At 41.8% G+C, this 18,667-nt stretch overlaps 1 protein-coding gene across 1 annotated transcript in view; it reads left to right on the forward strand.

Annotated features, from left to right (window-relative positions):
- magi2a (membrane associated guanylate kinase, WW and PDZ domain containing 2a) overlaps positions 1 to 18,667 on the forward strand; it is a 171,832-nt gene that overhangs the window by 19,809 nt on the left and 133,356 nt on the right. The gene's annotated exons all lie outside the window — the stretch shown is intronic.

Consider the following 18,667-nt stretch of genomic DNA (forward strand, 5'->3'; position numbering starts at 1 on the left):
TCCTGTCAAAAGGAATATACTTCACTGTGGGATGAGGGCAATCTGTCACAGTGTGCTTTTATCAATAGGTGTTTTCTAATCCTGCAGACGGAGTTTTTCACGCTCAGACCACACGCAAAAAAAAAACAAACTGATACCTGTGACGTCCAGCCGATGTTTAATAGATACTGTCTTTTTATCACAATTAGAAAATCAGTGTTTTTATGTTAAGATGACCTGGACACGTCTGGAGGCCGTTTGAACTCCCTGACTGCGTAATTTAACATTTGTATTCGATGTTGTCCTGACATTGAAATTAGTCCTTGTCTTGTCCTTTACTTTGGGCAAAATGCTGATCGCTAAATTTGAGTTACCCCTGATGATGTGTTGCAGTGTGTGTTTATGCACCTTCATGTAGCTAAAAGTAGACCATAAATGATTATAATTTTCACATTTGTAGTGGACAATTTTCCCAACATCATCGTTATCGTGAAGCAGCCAGGTCTGTCTGTCAGCTCGTGTTGGGTTGTGATGCCTCTTACACAATAATAACACAAAACAGATTTGATATTGCCAAATATACACCAGGCAAGAGAACCGATTTTACTTCATTTACAAATTGCCATCTTTTACCTGCCAGTCTACACCCAAGTGACCAGAAATTTAATTTGGGTAAATATAAGCCTGTCAGGTTTGAAGTGGTAACTGTGAGACTGTGTCTTCACTGGCAGTCGAGGCTGTGGGGAAAAAGAAATAAATAAAAATCCCAAAGACTGTTACACAGTCAAAGAAAATTAAATGAGCATGTTGTAATCCTGCTCCAGTGATAAAACGGTGATTCACAGCAGAGAGACTGCAGTTGCTGTTCACCTAACTGCGCCGAGAGGAGAGGTAATTATCACACTGCCAGGCATTGGCAGAAGCAGCCGGAGATCGTCTGCTGTGTTCAGGATTGTTCTGGCTGACCTCGAAAGCAATCAGCACAAAACTCAGCTTTCTGCCGCTGCCAGTTCGACACAGAGTTCAAAACTTGCTCTGAATGTTGGCTGTCAAAGACGAGCCCTCTCTGCTTTTCCAGCCCGGTGGGAGGGGCGTGTCTCAGTTTGTGCCGATTGCTCGACCCCTTCCCACTGCAGTTAATATGCCATGTAAGTAAGCGGAGTAATGTCGCTCACATGTTCTTGTGATCACAGCTCCTATTGTCGTTTAAAACCCACAAAGATAGATTCTCTCCCCTTGAGGACCCTGAAAAATCTTCAGGGCTACAGGTTAGACACAGATATTCGGGGTCTTGAGAAGACGAATCCGAGTGACTTTTTACTCCATCACCACTGAGACGTTCTATTTTTTGAAGTTCACATCCCCTCAGGATGAACTGTAATAACGCTTTCCTTAAACTTTTCCCTCAGTGCCTTCAAACTGCTTCACACCTTCTTGTTTGTTTTTTTTTTTTTTTTACTCTTTTTCGAAGAAATGAGCTGCTTTTTTCCCATCAGACCTGAGTTTGACACCAGGGAGTCGGGCAGTCACGCTCCCGGGCCGCTTTCTGTCTGTGGCACAGTTGTGTCATTTGGAAGTGAAAGCCGGGTTTAGATTCAATCCAGTCAAGGCGCTTCCTCAGCATATCTGATTTGGAGAAAGTAGCGCATTCTAAATTTCATTTGACACACTGAGATCGGCAGGGTTTGGTTTTAAAGAAAGTGAAACGGGAGGCAGAGGAGAAACTCACAGAGGAGAATGAACTTTTCTGCAAAATATCAAATGGTTGCAGGCCGTTATTATTTCATGAATACTGCATTTTTGTAACCTTTGCTGCGGCTACTGTTTTGCAGAGTTGAAGGACAGTCTGGCAGCATCCAGAATGTCTGTGTGTGTGGACTGCGCTCTGCGTCTTACCCCACACACACACACACACGCACACACACACACACACACACACACACACACTTACACTTGGGTGTCTTGATTTCAAACAGCGTGAAGTGGTCAGCACACACCTCAGGCCATGCAGGTGTATTTGCATCTCTTTTCTCCCTTCAATTAATACCTTTTCATTTGGCCTCTTTAATTGCTACAAGAAGTTATTTCATTTCAAGTGTTCTGTTTTGTCTCGTTTCTTTCTTTTGTTTGTTTGTTTTACCCGTATCTGCTTTTTTTTTGTTGTTGTTGTATTCGTCAGAAGGATTATACAGAGCTTAATAAAGCAGACGTGGCTGAGGTCCAGGACATGTTCCAGGGATGGACTCAGCTTTGGTGCAGGTCCAGAAATCTTTATTTCATCCCTCTTTCAATTTTTCAATGTTTTTTAGTACCGTAAAAAAGAATTATGTCACATTAATGATGTGGGTGTGAAAAAAAGACAGACGGTGCAGTTCCAGGTTCTTACAATCATCCAGATAATATACTGGATCTGGTGTGAGAAGTTTTTGGATTGTTTAGGCTTGGCAGAGATGTATCTGCTCTATTTGATGTAAGAGAGGCGCAGGGCCTGGGGGGAAGAGGGGAACAGGCCATTGCTAAACACTTGTTTTGTGGTTTGGGTTACCGCCGCTGCTCTCAGAAAGAAGACAGCCTTGAACCAGAGGGAATATTTGGCCACTCCAAGAGAACTCTCTATCTTGAAAAATATAAAATAAACAAATAAAAACATTTCAAGGTTCCCACATGTGCTTTTTGAGAACATTTTTGTTCTTGCGGAAAGAAACTTTTTTTTTTTTTTTTTTCCAAAGGTCAGTTTCACAGAGCAGCGACGATGATGTCTCTCACATGTTGTGCGTCGCCACAGCTTTCACAGCGGCAGGTTTAAGTGTGCGACAGAGTCCAAGTTGAAACCTCCAACTTGTGACTCGCCGAGCAGTCGGTGCATCACTCAGCTGCTGCTGGTGCTTTCTTCTGCGCTGCAGAAACAGATGGCCCTTTGGATACACGCAAACGCGCACGCACACACACACACACTTACGTTTAGGCTGTGCAGCGCACACAGACTTGCGTCCACACGCTCACATTCTCCCTGGGGAATCACTTCCAGACCCAGAGAATCACTACTTCAGCCTGACTTCCTCTTGACATCACTGGGCACAACATCTCCTCAGAAGGTGCCAGCAGCCCTTCTCATCAGCACTAGAAGGCCTAAAGATTAGAACCTGTGTGAAGAGCTTCGTATTTTGCTTTTCTTAAAAACAATACATAAGCAGGAAGTGAATTATTTCTCCATCAGCCTCCCACTCATCCCTCCATCTGCTCTGAAAGCATCAGCTCTGCTTGCTGTCGTTCTCTGCTGCAGACCAAATCGCATTTCAAATGAAATTTTCCACGATGGTCCTTCTTTTTCAAGCCTCAAAAGCAATTTAAGGCAAAAAAATTCTAGATGTGTAGCCTTTTTTACATGCACATAAGATTTATTTTGTCAAAAATCATCTTTATCTTGGATTTGAACACACACACAAGACAAAAAAATAATCCAAAAAAACCCCAAGGAAAGGAAGACAATTTGTATTCAAATTTTGGTCTAAGCTGCTCAGAATTCATTTTGCATCCACTCCCTCCAAAGCTCTGTCATCTGGTGTATTGCGCATTGTTACACACACACACACACACACACACTTATCTGTGAGATAGCTCTGCTTTCAGTAGCCATGTTTTGTTGCTAGCCAAACACTTCAGTATTTGCCTCGTGCTCCAGCCTTAACTGCTCCCCAGAGAACCCCCCCAAGAGGCCTCAAAGTAAATGCATCATGTCTCACTCCGTGTTGCTGCCTCTCACACACAGCGCGGTCAGCCAGCTCCGTTCATTTCCATAATCCTCCGGCTTTTGTGTGTCAGCATGTTTGCACATATATCAGCACATCATCTGTTGGAGCAGTGGGGGGTTAGCAGTGAGAGGAGGCTCTTGTTGCATCTTGATTACACAGTTTCCTGCAGAGTCAGAACGAGATGCCACTCAAAGTATTTGTGTGTATTACGGCTCACATCGTAACAGTTGCGAAGCTGCTAATAAACTGTGATAACTTGAAATTCAGGTCGTGACAAGAGGCAGTTTGCCACAGGCGTTGTACACCAGTGTGTTTGTGCGTCCACAGTTGCGCATATAATTAGCTTTTCTGTTTTCTGAACGTGGCTTTTGTGCGGTCAGTTTGGTCATTGTTGTTTCTGAAGTCGCTTGTGTTTTACTAATTCTGTGCAGAATACATTATCAAAATAAATATTAGCAAGTATGTGTTTTTTTTTTTTTGGGGGGGGGGGGGGGGGGGTGATTGGTGTCACTGTAAAAATTTTTGAACACTTCAAATTAAATTACCATCTCTAATTTATGATAATAAACAAGCACATTTTTTTTCTTTGTGAATCATTTGGTTCACGTCTGAATTTCAAGATGTACAGCGGCCCCTGAGAGCAGACTCAGAAAACAATTCCATTAATTTGACAAAACATACACTGGAGATACTGACAACACAACCAGATTTACAATGTTTTTATCTCTCAGGGCTTCTGTACATTTGTTTTATCTGAATGAGCGTTCGCAGAAAATCGGCTAAATATTCACATTTTGTGACACTGGAACCAATAACATCTGGCCCTTTTTAAACAGAAAAGTCGTTGTGAGTAATTTACATCGAAATGAATCGGCATCAGTCACAGGATGTCAAATTATTCTGATTCTGCATTGACTTGAAAACCATAAAACTACCATTGGATAGTCGGTGTGTGTGTGTGTGTGTGTGAATGTGTGGGCTTTGTTTGAATTTGTGTGTAGCTTCATGTCGATCCAACATCAAGATCAAGCACAAGACGAGTGCTTGCACCAATCCTATCACCATGGTTACCACCTGGGGGTGAAAAGGGGGAGAGTTTGTGTGTGTCTGTGTGTGACTGAGTGGAGGGGCTCTCATCATCTTTGTGAGTAATTAATCACTCAGTAGGACGAATCCTGGTCATCTAATTACAGACAAATTAGATGGAAGTAATGCCTGAGAGGGATATGGGCGGCGGTGACTGGCTAATATAATTCCTCGTCTGTTTCCATCCAGTGACACTGCAGCTGTTCCAGCCTCGTGCACTGATTATTTCATGAGGTTTAATGTGTAACGTTCGGGGGAAAAATAGCACAAATGATTTCATAGAACAATGACACGATCAATAGAAACATGTCTGAAGAATAATGACTGCGGGTGTCACGGCAGAATGGATCAGAGGGGGCTGTGAAATGTCAGGGCCACAACATCTCACAAAGGTCACGGTTGCTGCCGCTTGTATGTATAAGATGGACGTTTCAGGTGTTCGGCCGTGACCGTGTTGTTGTTTTAATCTTCAGACGGCATGAATCCTAATCTGTCCGTTCACAACTTTCCCCACTGATCAGGCGTCGTCTTGAAGAAGTTTACATTCAATACAAACATTCACTTAGAGTACTGAGGATCAATCAGTGGTGAAAGGTCAAAGGTCAGGGCCGGGATGAGCTCTCAGAAGTCGGGTTTGACCTTGTGAAAGCAATATCTCCCAAATGCCATGATGGAAACTTAGAGCAAACATTGAGGAACTGAAGAACTGATTAGATTTTAGTCAGTGAAGGTCAAAGACACTTGGACGTCACAAAACACTGTTTTGATCTTGTGAAGTGGATTTTCTTCAGCTTTTGTACAAATGCTCCAATGCTTTGACTCGAAGAACTGATCAGATTTCCGTGGTCATGGCAAGTTCACACAATTTGTGTTTGACCTTGTAAGGAAAGGAAGAAATTCCTTCTAATTTAGTACAAATATCCACCTGAATTTAAGGATGACTGGATTAGACTGTGACCTGTGACTGAAGGTCAGTGTGACTTCACCAACCTTTTTGAGACGGATCAGTGACTGCAGAGAAACATTGTCAGTATTTAGAAAGCTAATGCGTCAAAAAGTCTGCCAGAGGTTCTGCTGCTGTAGGAGAACGCCCAGCAATGACAGCAGATCCCCCAACTTCTGCTGCTGAAGGAGAAGGTGTGTTTTGGAGATTGTGCAAAAAGAAAATCACGTGAATAGATGCAATTTGTTGTGCTTTTGTTTGCAGATGTGTGCATGCAGCCTGCCAGACACTCAGCTATGCTCATCACACTATGAAAGCCCTGCAGAAACAGGGCAAGACGCCCACTCTCTCCCTAAGAATAGGTTGCAGCTTCAATAATGTGCCATCTTTTCAGTGTACAGTTGTTTTTCGGGGCAGTGGAGGAAATAATACTTGTTTGTTGACAGTTTTGCATCTGGGTTCATTATGGAGGAGGATGTTCATGCTGCTCCGCTGCAGGCTACTTCTTGTTAGAACAGCGCTGTGGCTTTTTCACATTCAGTCTCCTGCCACCTGTCAACGCTACTTTCTGCTAAGTGTGCTTCTGACTCATGGTTGTGGACATGGTTAGCTTTTCAGGGTTCAAAGTTGAGGAACTAAATCGACAGATGAGGCGAGCGAGTGGGTGGACTTTGAGTTGAGATTAGGGCTGGGTTAAAAAAAAATAATAATAATAATTTTCCAAGTCAAATCCATTTTTTATTTGAATAATCATATTCATTCATAGCATCCCAAGATGGATATTTTACATATACGCCTTTTACAGCCTCTTTTCATGTGACAAGATCATGTGAAAAGAGGCTCCACTGAAGGCAGAGATGCAGCTAAATCTTGTATTTAAAAGCGGTGAATGCAAACAAAGTCAGATTAGGAGTCTGCATCTGGGTTTTTGTATGTGTCTGGAGAAGTTGCAAGGAAGTTGTAGACAACTCGCACAGAAATCGAACCGGGAATCAAACTCCTCTCGCTGCAAGACAGCAGTGCTGACCATTGTGATCCCCCAGCCAATCCATTCAGGGACGGAAACACTAAATATTTCAGATAATTTGTCACGTTAAAGGTAAAATCTGCAGCGTTACTTCTCCAGGTAACTGAACTATCTAAAGCACAATTGATACTCGACTAGATTGTTGATTGATAGAATATTGAATTGAATCTAATCGGGAATCATAACAATGTGATTCATGTGAATTAGAATTGATTCCAAAAATTGACTGAATGAGAATTGAAATTTTCAACTCATTATAACGTACTCCTGTTCACCTGAGAAATTACGGCAGCCTGCAGATAAACCTAATAAGTCATTGCTCCCTCTCTGTGTGTAATAAAAGTCTGCGCACCTAAAGATTGTTTAGTTTTCAATCCCCTTGAAACGAAGTAAAAACTGACTTTAATTTAGACACAGTAACAACTGTTAGGTCTGGAGACGAGCCGGGTCCCTGAGTCTGTGATCGAAGTTTATTCACTTCGTGTTCACTTCCCTCTGTCACACAAACACTCTCATATTTGATTCAGTTAAAATGAAACGACAAAATGTAATTTCATCTCTGTGAGCTTGGGTCTGCCGGGTGTAGTTTACTGAGCAGGTCTTCTCTTATCCAAATAGATAATTATTCTCGCTCTGTAACATCTGACTTCTCTGGCCTCAGCAAATCTAAATGAAAAATAGATCTCATTATGGCTCTGATGCTGAAATTGAAAACTGTGACAGTATTGGAAAGTGTCTGAAGTCTGAAGCAGCCATATCATTGTATGTCAGTCATCAGATAAATATATTTTTTTGATTCTTGTTTTATTTTTGGTTCTTAACTGTGATTCACAGCTTCCACCTCAGTGAAAATGAAGCCGATGTGTTTTCAAAGAGAAAAGTGAAGGCCCCTCGCTTTGAGCTTAAGGAGCACTGTTGATATGAAATACTGTCAAAGCAAACGTCAGGTGTCATTTTTCCTAAACACAATCCTGCTGCCCAACCCAGCTCTGATAAACAACACAGCCATCGCTCCCCCAGAGCGTCAGAGAGGGTTATGGGTCCACAGAGGCGTAGACAGGAGGCCTCCAGGTGCTTCACTGCTGAAGGTCACCTGAGGAGCACATTTAAGAAAAACTACTGCTGCGAGGTGGAACGAAGCCCAGGTACCTCTGCCCACAGGTTTGTTTAGTGTGCGCGTATGTGTGTGCATAAAACATTTTTATAGCTCCATGCTGGCTGCGAATTTAAGTTTGTATGAATCTAAATATATGAAATATAACAGTTGTGCGATTAATTCTCCCTCCATAAATGTTCCACTCCTCGGTTTCTGTTAAACAAGAAAATGTCCATGAAGTGGACCTCGAGCTTGGAGTTTTGTCTAGTAGGTGGCAGTTTGATTTAATAATAAGTAAATAAATAAGAAAGAAGTGAATTTTCAAGAATGAGTAACATTTTTATTTTTATTTTTATTGTTTGTAGTAAAAACTTTGCCTTCACCACAAGAGCTTATGTGTGTGTGTGTATGTGTGTGTGTAAAAGTTTGTGTGTATATATATATAATGATAATCAAAGCAAATGCTGATGCAACAGCTAATTTGCATTTTATTGCCATTTTTCTTTTCGCTCTTTATTACTTGTGGAATTTCTGACCTCAGCTTGTTTCCAGCTAATCGTGTCTCCCTGTCTAAGAAAACATAAAAAAAACAAAACAAAAACAAACTTCACATCCAGGTGAGAAATGTTTCAAGCCAAACTGCTCAGTCGACAAAAAAATGTTACATGATAAAAGGTGAAGAGTAAAATCCATTGAGGCGCAGACATCCTGGAGTGAGGATGGGCATTGTGCGTTTTTAACACTGTCTATTGTTTACACGCATCAGTTTGTGTTTTTCTTCCAAACCTTGACTACAGTGCCGTGACCACCTGGGCGTAACTCTGCATTCTTCTCCAGTTGTGTCATTCCATCTATGTCGAGAGTGTTTGTGCACAGGCTGTGTGTGGATCATGGTGTTGGGACAATAATTTCCATTGTGTTCTGGTGAGGTGAGCGCTGAGCGAGCTCCTCCAAGCTTTTCCCCCCGTTGGGAGATGAATAATCTGCTGTGAGGGTACGACTATAAACTCCTCATTTGTGAACTAATTGCGCCGTCACTGCCGAAAAACTGAGCCTGGGAGCTCCACGCTGACTGTTTATGAACAATTAGGATACAGATGTAGCACACGTAGAGGAAAACACTTGCTTCAGGTAATTGAAGCCGACAAGTTTGACACGAGCGGAAATGAAGACTGCGCCGGGGACGGAGGAGTCGGATTGAGACGTAGTACCCGGGAAGAAGATCTGACCGGTTTATAGGTATCTGTCTTTTTCCACTTGTGGAGTTTTATATTGAGGCCCATTGACTTTGAAGGGAGGACACCTGAGATATGTTGCCTAGAGCTCTCAGTGGGGGCCGTGTAGCGAAAAAGAAAAAAACAAGCATGGGAAGCTGGAGAGGGGGAGTCAATCGAAGGCCAGCGAGAAGATGGAGACTTATTTTTATCCAAAGTGATTATTTCACATCATGTCTGCTTTTTCTTTTTCTTTTTTTTTTTTCTCCCCCTGAATAAGAAAAAGACATCAAAGTCTTTTTGGGGATGGAGAGCTCTGCATTATCATGTCTGCCGTTTTACTCTGTAAAGACACCACTTCCAGATCTCCTGAATAATTAAAGCTATCTAAGAGTAGCTCTCTAATAAAAGGTAAAAGTCTTTTCGGCACATTCTCAACTTTCTTCTTTCTTTCCCTGACTTGTATCTTAGAGCTTAGCAGCATGACTTAATGGACGTGTGCTGCGTTTTGTTAAGTTAAGCAATCTCACGGTTGTTGTCTACTTCCAGGGCAGGTAGTGCAGTCAAACTGCAGCGTGAGCTCAGAGAAAGAGGGAAATTGCTGTGTTTATGATGTTTGAGTCATTATTCCCCTCCCACTGAGTTTGACAGACTGATTACTGTCTTCATCACTGGCCTTATTATAAAGGACTCAAGAGGTAATCCGCAAGTAATGAGAAAGAGACACAGGCTGGCTAAGTAAAATGGCCCTCCCAACAACACACTTGGACAAATTTACTCATCTGAATTCAAGTCACAGCTCTGAATTGTTTGCTCACGGATTCAGGGAAGGAAAAAAAAAAGAAGTAGTTTTGGATTTTCCCATGTACTTGAAATTTAGAGTTTGTGGGTTTGTTTACCTCTGAACAGGCTCCTGCTGTAGGACCTGTAAATCTGGACTTTCATGTTTGCCTTTGGAAAAAAAGCTGTTTATTCCTTTCTGTGAAACCCATAATTCAGCACTGGGGGGAAAAAACCATCATATTTCGGTTCAAGAGTGGTCTTGGTGGGCTCAAACTTACTACCTTCGCCTGCAGCAGTTATGTTTTCCTAGCCCAGTCATTTCAGTTGATTCATTGTTTACAAAGTGCATTTAAGTTTGAGAAGATGCTCTCTGCTGAATGTTTCATGTTTGAACTACTTTCGCTGTTAAATCCAATACCCATTACTTTTTAACCTGACTGAAAAGAAATGAGCTGGAGTCACTGGCTGCTTTCCCAAATTGGCAAATGCAATACCTTCTTATTTTGATTATATGTGTCATCTGTGATTTGTTGGCAGAGTCGTGTATCTGACATGCTGTTGATTGGGGTCGGGGGGGGGGGGGGGTTTCCAATAAAAAGGAAGCTCAACCTTCAGTTTATGAAATGACTTCACTTAAATTTAGACTCAACTAAAAGTATTTGGTTTTATCGTCAAAGCCTGGTGCAACCCCGGGGAAATCCAGTGCATCAATATACACAGCATGAGTAAAAGAGCAGTCTTGATGAAACTGGTGATGTGGCACCAGAGAAACTAAGAAAGACGACAGTGTGAGGAGAAAAATGTCGTGGACTCCATCCTGAGCGGGAAAAGCTTAAGACTCACCTGGTCAGTGCGGTTGTGGCTGTAAGTCCTCAAATCTCAGGTCAAAGAGTAGCTTGACCAGGGTTTGCGTCACCTCTCAGTCCTCTTCCTCCGTTTTTACAGATCTTGGGTCTGTTTGTCAGAATGCCAGCGTAAGCGCTGAACGGCAGGTGGAGGAACAACCGTGGAGTTGACAGAAGAGGACGTGCCAAAGCTCAGCTCAGATGAATCCGCTCTCCTGGATTGGATCTCTGTCATCTGAGCTTGTCAGTCCCTATAGATGGCAGTCTTGAGCTGCAGTCAACTACCACCCCCCCCCTTCCCTCCTCCTCACCCACCTTGTTTCTCCTGAATCAGAGAGACACAGACATGATATAGACTCTCACTCTACCTCTCTTGCTTACACAGCCCTCTTTTTACATGCCTGCATGCAGAAGGAGCATTCACCTGAAAGTGGAAAGGAATGGGATGTGAAACCTGAGGCAGAATAAATCAGCAACCCGGAGAACAAATAAGAGACCCAGAGTGGTTCAGGTCTTACGCAGACTCAGCTTCCCATAAATGTTTAATCTTGTGTGCTAACAACTCGCGTTGAAATCCGATTGGTCACTATAAAAGGAAACAATGGTGACCACATTCAATCAAGGTGGGGGTAACTGGGGAGCCTACTTTGGTGTTTGACACCCCCAGCCTGTGCTGTAGATTTTATTATGATAAGGGCTTGCTTGACAAATCATGGCATCTGCACCCTGCTGATGTGTCCTTGAAAATGACTCTGAGCCCCGAGTACTAACTCCTTTGTGCTTCTCCTTTTCCTTTTTTACTTGAGCCATGAACCTGAGAAGCACGAAAATGGAATCAATATGAAGTCCTTATGCTTGAAACAATGGTGAGCTTGAGTTTGGATGTGAACATGCAGTGAAGGAGAGCGTTTCAAATGTATATGTTTAAGAAAAGCGTTTGTTAAATCTCGACCTCTTTCAGAGTTTGAGTGTGAGAAGCAGCTCTGTAGTTGAGTTGTAGAAGCTCTTTTAGCTTCTCAGACCAAGGTGAATATTCCTTTCAAATCTTGTACATGTGTATTTTGTGAACTTCATCACATTAACAAACTGTGAAAGAAACTTACAGCAGGTGTAACAAAAAAGCATTTACAGTTTCATACTTCAAAGCTGTCAGCATTGCCAGCTATTATCTTCGATTCTGTTCACTTAGATTTAATGACCAGGCCGACAGATTATTCCTTGGACTCAGTTGACACACTTTTTTAAAGTTTAAATGGAGAATATTTTGTCAAGCTCTTGTTTGAAACAAAACTATGTTCTGAAGTTGATTGTAGATTGAGGGGAGAGTATAAAAAAACTTCAGTTTGTTTGTACACTCCATTTTATGTATTTAGAAAAAAAACCAGTGTACTTTTGTATTTATATTTCACAACTCCAGAAGAAACGATCAAGCCAAAGAAATGTAGTTCCCAAAGCTGTAAAAGGCGGATAAGTAATTTTTGTGTGCTTCTTTACTCTGTTGTTGACACTGCAGCCACCCTGAGGGACCCCGTTTTCCTGCCGCTGTGGTGTTGCAAGCATGTGTCAGCCGCAGTGACACTAATGTAATGTGATTGGTTCCTTCTAATTGCGTGAAATGAGATGACATTTCACTTGACAATCAATCATGAGCCAAATACTCATTTGTAAGACTGCCTGGGAGTCCATTAGTCTCTGGTTAACAACAGACGGCTAGTTAATGATGCAATAGGATGTAGAGTCCACTGATGACGCATTAAAAACATTTTGATACAACTTAACAGTCACTGCACGCTGGGTAAACACAAAATAAATTCCCCATGCATTTTATTTTTATTTTATTGCATTAGCTCATTAAACTACTCCTGACTCTTGCTCTGTTGGAGTTTTTCTTCGCCTTCGCAAACACCTGATGTGACTGTAGCCTGGAGCGGCACCTGCGTTTGTTATGACTAATTCACTGATTAATTGTGTTGAGCAATTAAAAATGATCAGTTTATTCCCAAAAAATGGGACCATGTCTTTTAGAATTAATGGAGTTTCACAAATAATTTATTTCTTATATTCATTCATCAACTTCACTAACCAGTCACTGTTTCTGCAAATTCCCCAAACAATCAGAGTTCAGTAAATCAGTACTCAGTTAAATGGAAAATATTCAAACCAAACAAACATGCACGACTGTAATGTTATGACACACAATAGTTTTAATCACTAATTGAGAAACCCACTTTTTTTTTTATTCCACGATGTGAACGCTTACAACTTCTTAACAAGGCCATCTTAACTATTTTCCACAAGTTTCTCTTCTTCCAATAAATAAATAAATAAGCTGATGTGAAGGTGATGACCTGAGTTACTGGAAAACCACACCAGTGAAATTAAACTGTTCTCCGCCTGTGAAACATTTCTTTGGAGAGATACTGTTAATTCCCATAAAAAAATGATTTGACAAATAATTGTGTTTACTCTGTTTTGTCAGCGAATGTCTTGCTGATTTATTTGTTATTGGTCATATTAAATCCCTCATTTCAGAAACGCTCTATATTAGTCTGGCCTATTATTTCTGCCGCAGCACCTCAGTCACCTTGTCTTTGAGCATTGCCGGACTAAATGAATCACTTGTGTGTGTGTCTGTGTTGTTTGTCAGTGGAGCGGAGTGTGTAGGGTTAAACGGGGCTGAGGTTGATCCTGCCTGCCCTGAGTTGTCCTGACTCTCTGCTCTCCTCTGCCCACTGAAGCTGAAAATGACTCTCCCCCTCTGCACAGATCCCTGCTGGAGCTCAGCTCTGGACAACTTCGTATTCTCAACATAACAACACACTTTTTACTGGATGTGCGTCAGCCGCTGATGTAAAAAGAATTACGCGCTGTTGGAGAACAACCTTCAACCAAATTATAAATGGTAATGAAATAGAAAATAGGCTACCTGGAGCAACAAAAAGGTGTAAACAGACCTTGATGTACAAGATTGGCACAATTCCCTCTTAATAAAGGCATGAAGCAGAGAAGAGCTGCAAATCCTCGCACTAGAGAGAGTTGCAGAGGGAGGTGTTATTTGATATCTGAGTAAAAGGCACCAACTTTCTGACCACAACTGCACCAACAAAGCTGTTGGTCGGTTTTTCTGCTTGTCGACAATTAGGGGCCATTTACCAAAAAAAAAAAAAAAAAAAGGCAGAAGTGGAGAAGACTTCCTCATTCAGCAGTGTCATTCAAAAACACTTGGCCTTTCAAATGTTTTGTGAAGAATAGGGTGCATTTTATTAGGCATTTGTAAGTTACAGTGTCTGCACGGCTCATCCTTTCTTATGTGCTCGACTTTCCCAAATAGCAGCTTTTGGAGCATTTTCACGTCAGAAAACATTTTCGCTCCTGCTGTAAAAGATTTGTGCTGTGACGGAGTGTGTGTGCCACCGAGGCAACAATATTGTGACAGCTCAGAGGACTGATCCCAATACAACAGAGACTCCCTCTCCCTGCTCCGCTTTACTTTTCTATAGCTCACGTCAATGGCACTTGAGCGTATGTAAAGCCTCTTAATGTGAGTTGAAGCAAAAGCCTTCCCTTCCATTTATCACCCCCCCGCCCCGACTTGATGAAGTATTCTGCTCTGTTTGCACCTCGACAGCAGCCAGATAGATTCAAACCAATTAACACTGTTATTCTTAATTGTTGTGTGCTTGTCATCCTTCCTTAAGGTGTTTCAGCGAATAAGTGTCACCTGCAGGTCTGCAGTGACTCAATCTCGTGCGTTTAGGTGAGTTGGCAGCCTGTTGCATAATGAAAAGAGCGCTGCTGTTATTTTTCATCCCTTTCCCCCATTCCCTAAGAAAAGGATTGAATGCTAAAACAATAGCTGATTAATTGAGTGAGGCATTTATCATTAGTCAAGCTCAGGATGGATTGAGTTGGGTGGATCTATACTGCTGGGCTGTGTTTTGTTGAACACATTTACTCTAAACGGACAACTTGACAGTCGTCCAAAAATACAATACAGAGCATGGGGGGGTCAGAGACAGTGACGACCGGCTTTTCTTCCATTTTATTTCACTTATAAGACAATTTTGCACCTGCAATAAAAAACAGCTCTGTGCTTCTTGTTCTGCTGGAATCAACACGATCGGCTTCATCATTCATTCTCGCTCTGCATCAGTTGGCATTTTAACTTTCCCAGCTCTGTAACTAGAAGCTGCCTTTCCCCTTTCATCTTGGATTCACATGTGAATAACATGTTTGGCGAAATCCTAAAATCATCATGCTAACCAGCTGGTAAATATACAGTTTATTACGTAGTCCATCTTCACCTAGCCAATTAGCAACGTGCCAAATCACACCAAACTGAAATCACGAATGATTGGAACATATTTAGCGTAACAGGTACTCAACTAATGATGGAGGACATCTCATTTAGACCAAGTAATACCATTAATAAACTTAAAGTGGTCAAATTGAGGATATGAATATTTAAAGCAGATTTCATCGCAATCTATTTAATATCTGAGTTCTGGGAACTGAGAAGTGTTTTTTTTTTTTTTTCTAATATCATAATCAGAATTATTGGAGTACAGAAAATGTTGGTTTCAGCCTCTAAAGGTTTGGAAGTTTTATTTGTGCCTGTTTAATTGCAGACTTATCTTAAATCTCTTGTATGTCCTGATATTTATTCAGCACACGCCCCCCCCCGATCAGTGAATCATCTCAGCCAGCTCTCTTGTCGTCTGCACGCCACTTCATTTGTTTGCTTTGTTTCAGGAGACTGTCGTGCTGTCTGTCTGCTCACTTTAAGCACTCATTCCAGTTTAGTTGTGTCTGCGGCAAGTCGCATCGCAGAGCGAGGCCTCTTGCCAGTACTAGTACCTCGTACGAGTGATACAAGAACGCTGGCATCAATTAGGCAAAACACAACGAGAGCATGGCAGCACATCAATATTTATTTCATCTGCATATAAATGAAATTGGGTTTTTTGGAGCCATTTGCTGATGAACTTCTCTCCCCTCAGAGTTCTCCGCTGACGCCACTCTTGTTCTGGTTGAGAGGATGAGAGGGGTGGTGGTGCTTTGGCGGGTGGGGGCTGCTACAGGAGGAGAAAAAGGCTGAGGTATAATAAGATTCAGGGAAGAAAAAATTCAAGGCTCACAGTGTTTGTTCTCTCAATTTGCTCCGTGGCAGCTAAGGCTTGATTTTATTTGTAACTGAAACTGACTCAGCAGTGCGTCTGTAAGCATGTCTGAAGACGAGACTAATTCACAGAGGTCAGAGATCAGTTCCTGGCAGCTCACTGGCCCAGACACTTGGAGTCGTACTTATGTGGGGAGTGTGGGGGAGGGGGTTGCAACTGAGGCTGGTGGAACTGTAGGGCAGGCAGTCATGTCTGCAGAGGGCTCTGGGCTGGACACTCAATCGCATGTCATGCTGCGTGCTCACCCGAGGCCAAGTGGCGCTGGGGGCCCAGGCCACACAGCCGGCAGGGGGGTGTCGCCGCGAGACTGCAAAAGGGGGAGAAGTTCGAGTCTGCTCCAGCCTTCAGCTACTTGAACTACGTGAACCAGCATGCAACAGTGATGGGACATGACAAGTGTGCTTTCCCCTGATAGTACCTAGAAAACAATAGAAAAATGTTACTTGTACTATTTTAAAAAGTAAATAAATAAAAGCGCAAATGATGTTATATTTCCTGAGAAGGCCTTCGGTAAGGATTATTTTCATTAGTCATTAATGTGTTAATTGTTGGTTTCCAGCACCCAAAGTGATGTCTTGTGGAAAATACTCATCGCTTTCCAGAATTGTTTTAAATAGCTTGTTTGATCTTCCGAGCAGTCAGATATTCAGACAGATCTGTACTTCAACATGACACAAAACAGAAGAGCAGTGAGAGCAACTGCCTGATGAAAGATAAATATCGGTCCCATATTGCATAACGTGAGATTTCCATGTTGTTTTTATTTTCTAAAGCAGGTCTGGGTACCATGAAAGGAGCCCAGTCCACCTGGAACAACCGCCCCGTGTTTAGCTGAAATCTGGAGTGTTTTAAATCACTCACGTTAATCGATCAAAACAGAAAGTCACAATCGCTTTGTTTTTCAGTCTGTGATTCTTTTTTTGAATGAATGAAATGGTGCAAGCTTTCTTCTCCCAAAGCTTTTATCAAATTATTATGCCTCTCCTTTTGTAGATGCTCCACTTGCAGTTACTTTTTTATTTCAAGCTTCAAAAGAAATTGAGAACATTCAAAGAGGATCCTTGAAAGCTGTTGTGTAGAGCGGACCCTTCTGTGCTCTTGAACTTGCGAGAGCCTATGTGTCAGATTGAACAAAAATCAGGCACTTTAAACGAGACCGAAACGTTAAATGGCCAATATGGATCAGTGGTGGGGGAAAAAAAACAAAACACTACTGTTTCTCTTTTCATCAGCTGCTGGTTCGACAAACTAAGCTAATTTTCTTGCGAAAATACTGACTCTTGCATTTTTTATCACCGAGCTTACACACATAGTCACGCTGAGTCGTGACCTGCAGAAGAATGCAACAGTGCTGAGAGCTGCTGAGTTTGTAATTAACCTCTGCTCACACACAGAAAAATCAATGAGATGCTTTGCACCGTCATTATTGTGAAAATAGAGCGTGGAACAGTGTTCTGTTTAAATGTTGATTTTTCTGCTTGCCCTGCTCTGTTCATCTTTGGCTTTTGTAAGAAAGCCTTTTGTCTGAACAACAAAACATCCACATGCATGTTTTAACTTAATTGTTACTTTCAATAAATTATAACAGATTCTATCCAGGACTCAGCATTACTCTAAACGATCTGCTTCCTTTTTGTATGTCCAACGCTACGTAAAGAAAATCAGAATATTTCCGCTTGCAGCTGCCCAGAAGGTAAAGGGCATTTGGCAAAAATGCCAAATAGCTTTAATAAAAATAGCATAAATGTCACATGCTACAATTCACTGAGACAGATGACAGAGCGATGGCCCATCTGCTGGGTCAAGAATCATCTTGTAAGATTGAAAAGCCATATGTGATGTGATTGTTTGTTGGAGAACGCAAGAAGAGGAAATCTGTGATATCAGCCTGAGAGAGAAGATTCTCAGAGCTGCGATTCTGGAGTCCTTGTGGACTTCCAGTTTTGGGCTTCAGCCCCCCTTTTTCTGTGTGCCAGCACCAGAGCTTTGAGTCCAGCGCAGACAGCTACAGGCAGCCTGCGATGGAGATTTTTCCAGGGGGCGGAGGCGTTGGACAATTTGAGATGGTTGACCGGTCGCACTGTTGTGGCTGAGCTGAGTGGGCTGACCTGGATGGGCCAGTCGTAGTTTTACTCACATGCAGGAACAAGATAACAGGATCAACTGACAAACGTGTAACTGGGATCTGAGTCTTGGAGGGAAATAGTCCTCAAAGTTCATCACGTGGGCACCAGTAACAGACAGGAATAATAGATTAAAAAACAGTCATGATTCACCAAGTTTAATTATTTCTTTCTTTCCCTTTCTTACCTGTTATTTATTATTGAATAAAACAACATAAAAAAATAAGGTAGTGGATTGTGAAATATTAGAATTTGCTGGTTCGATGATATCAAATTAATTGTCTTCGTTCGGTAGACAAAAGAAGTTTAAAAATTAAAAGCTGGGCTCTGGGAATATGTGTTTTATTATTCTTATTTATAGCCGATTGAAAATTATTTTATCAAAATGATTGTTTTTAGGTAGTATAAATCAATTAAGTTAGCAAAACCTTTTTCTTATTTACACATCTAGGCGACATGACACAATATTAGCCTTCAGTTAAGAGTTGTGCTTCTCGCTGGTTAAAGTACAGTATTCATTATTACGGTATAGTCTGTTTGTGGTCCATAAAAAATAAAGCAATAGCCTGAAAGAGGCTAAAACGCTCCATAAAGCTGGAGGAGAAGTGCAGAAGTGGATGATAATTCTCCATGAATGAT

This window comes from Echeneis naucrates, chromosome 23, assembly GCF_900963305.1.
Source record: "Echeneis naucrates chromosome 23, fEcheNa1.1, whole genome shotgun sequence".
Lineage (NCBI taxonomy): Eukaryota > Metazoa > Chordata > Actinopteri > Carangiformes > Echeneidae > Echeneis > Echeneis naucrates.